The sequence below is a fragment of the Elephantulus edwardii genome, unplaced genomic scaffold (genome assembly GCF_000299155.1).
Source record: "Elephantulus edwardii isolate Elephantulus edwardi_28Jun2011 unplaced genomic scaffold, EleEdw1.0 scaffold00131, whole genome shotgun sequence".
Taxonomy (NCBI): Eukaryota; Metazoa; Chordata; class Mammalia; order Macroscelidea; family Macroscelididae; genus Elephantulus; species Elephantulus edwardii.
In genome coordinates this window covers 8285036-8288326 of record NW_006399881.1, presented here as the reverse complement: position 1 = coordinate 8288326, position 3291 = coordinate 8285036, and positions in this window count along the sequence as shown.

Below are 3291 nucleotides of genomic sequence, written 5' to 3'. Positions count from 1 at the left end.
TGGTGTCCTTCATGTGCCAGCTGTCCGGTGACAGATTGGCTGAGTCTGGGTGAGTAGACACCTGGCTCTCAATTCCAAGCCATTGGTGACATTTCTGAGTGGCAGGGTAGGAGGTGTACCAGGTGACTGGCACACGACTCTCTCCCTACAGGAGTAGGGGTGTGTACACCCAACTGGGATGCTGGTCCACCTTGACATGGGTCTACATACAAGCAGCACCCAGGGCCCTTGTCCTTTTTAATGTTGAAAGCCCAGCATCAGAAGTATCTCTTCCTTCCCTGTGACCAACACCACACAGAGGACAGTGATGGTGTTGGCCATTATTATTTGTGGGTGTTCAATATAGCTAGCACACTGGTCTACACCGTGTTCCTCAGCAAAGACTCAAAGCAATCCTCTAAGACAAGCACTACTCATATCTGGAGGTCTGATGTCAGGTGCTGTTCAGGCACCTCTTACTCACAGGAATCCTGGGTGCAACAGAATAAAACCCTGCCGGAAGCTGTACCATCCTGCAGTATGCTGTGTTTGTTAAGCCCATTGTTGCGATCACTGTGTCACTCTGTCCTGTTGTGGTTCTTCCTCTCTTTCTCTGATTCCTATCCTTTCCCAAGCATGATGCCCTTCTCCTGGGACTGGCCCCTTCTGGTAATAGGCCTAAAATGAATGTGACACAGTCTTGTCCTCCTTGCTTCAAAGGCTGTACTTCTCCCAAGATAGATTTGTTTGTTCTTTGAGCAGGCCATAATATAGTATTCTTCACAACAGCACAATTCAAAGGCTTCAATTCTTTGATTTTGATTGTTTATTGTCCAACTTGTACGGGCATATGAAGCAATTGAAAACGCCATGGCTTGGTTCAAATTCACCTTAGTCTTTGGAGTGACATCTTTACTTTTGAGTATTTTAAAGATGTCCTTGATTTTCCTAATGAAACACATATTTTGATTTCTTGACTGCCGATTCCATGAGTGTTGAGTATGAATTCAAGTAAAATGTGATATTTGACTACTTGAGACTTTGCTTCATTTATCAATGTTACCTATTGGTCCTCTTTGTTTTCTTTAGATTGACGTGTAATTCATACTGAAGGCTGTAGTGGGTTTGTTTTTTATTTTTTACATCTTCATTAAGTGCTCCAAATTCTCTTCACTCTCATCAAACAAGGTGGTGGTATCTATGTATTACGGGTCGTTGATGAGTCTTCCTACAATTTTAATGCCACATTCTTTTTCATATAGTCCAGCATCTCAAATTATTTGCTGTGTAGCCTACAGATTGAATAGACTAGGAGAAAGGATTCAATTGTGTCTTGCACCTTTCCTTATTTTAAACAATGCAATAATCCCCTTGTGTTTGACTGATGGCTTTTTTTGGTCTATGTACAAGTTTCACATGAGCACAATTAGGTGTTCTGGAATTCCCATTCTTTGCATTGTTATCAATAATTTATTATGAGTCACATAGTGGAATTTTTTATGCATAGTCAATAAATCACAAGCATTCTTCTACTCTGCTTTGAGGCAAAATGCATCCAACATCAGCAGTGTTTTTCCCACAGTCTCTTCTAAACCCAGCTTGAATTTCTAGATGTTTCTTGTCCATGTACTTCAACTATTAAAAAAAAATAAGATATTACTTGCATGTAATATTTCAATATTTTCTGCGTTCTGTTGGAGCAACTTTTTTTTTTAAATGGGTATAAATAAATCTTTTCCAGTAAGTTGGCCAGGTGGCTGTCTTCCAAATTTCTTGGCATAGACGAATGAACATGTTCAGAACTGCATCTGTTTGTTGAAGTATCTCCACTGGTATTTCGTAAATTCCTAGAGCTTTATTTTCAACAATGACCTTAGTGCAGCTTGGACATTTTCTTTTAGTACCCCCAGTTCTTGATCATACTGTACTTCCTGAAATGGTTAAGCATCATCTTTTAAAATTTATTTTTGTAGGGTAACGGTGTATTTTCCCCCCATCTTCTATTTTGCTCATACATAGAATCCTTTGGTTTTGCAACTTGAAGTTTGTCCCCCCCATTCAGTTTGATAAAGACTAAGAACGTTCTTCCCTTTTGGTTTTCTGACTTCAGGTCTTCAAATAATAAAACTTTGCTTTTCATAATAAAACTTTGTCTTCTAGAGTTGTCCTTTGACATCTTCTGTTCATATCTTGGTCTGAGTTCTCTATAGGAGTAAAATCAGTGTAATGCAGGAGAGAGAGAGAGAAACGGGGTGGGGGGGAGAGAGACACAGAGAGAGAGCGAGGCGTGGGGAGGAAGGGGAGGCGCGGGGAGGGCTGTAGGCGGGGGGAAGGAGGCGCTGGCGGTGGGGGCCGCAGGCGGGGGAGTGCAGGCAGAGAGAGGGGGGCGCAGGTGGGGGGACAGCAGGCAGAGGATGGGGGCCCCACAGACAAGGGGGGGCCGCAGGCAGAGGGAGGGAGGGGGGCCCCACAGGTGGAGAGGGAGTCCACAGGCAGAGACAGAGAGGGAGGGAGCCCACAGGCAGAAAGAGGGAGAGAGGCGCGCAGGCAGGGGGAGCACACAGCAGGGGGGCACAGGCACAGAGAGGGGGCACGCAGGCAGGGGGGTGCAAGCAGAGAGAGAGGGTGTGGGCTCAGGCATGGAGAGAGGGGGCACTAAGGCAGAGAGCGGGAGAGGGTTAGGGTTAGGGTTAGGGTTAGGATCTAACCTGGCCCTATCCAGTGTCAGGACGGGAGACGGGACAGAGAGAGACTGGGACAGGGAAATAGGACACAGAGAGGGAGAGAGAGACACGGGACACACACACGACAAGAGACGGGAGAGAGACAAAGACACACAGGGACACACACACTACACGGGTGAGGTGGGGGGACACACAGAGAGACACAGACACACCGGACGGGGACACACACTACACGGGTGGGGGGGGGAGAAAAACAGACAGACAGAGACACACAGACACAGAGAGAGACACAGAGACACACACACACTACACGGGGGGACACACAGACACACACAGACAGACACAGAGAGAGACACACACACTACACGGGTGGGGGGGACACACAGACAGACACAGACAGACAGACACACACAGACACAGAGAGAGACACACACACACAGACACACACACACTACACGGGTGGGGGACACAGACAGACAGACAGACACACACACACAGACACAGAGAGACACACACTACACGGGTGGGGGGACACACAGACACACACAGACAACACTACACGGGTGGGGGGACACACAGACACACACACTACACGGGTGGGGGACACACACAGACACACACAGACACA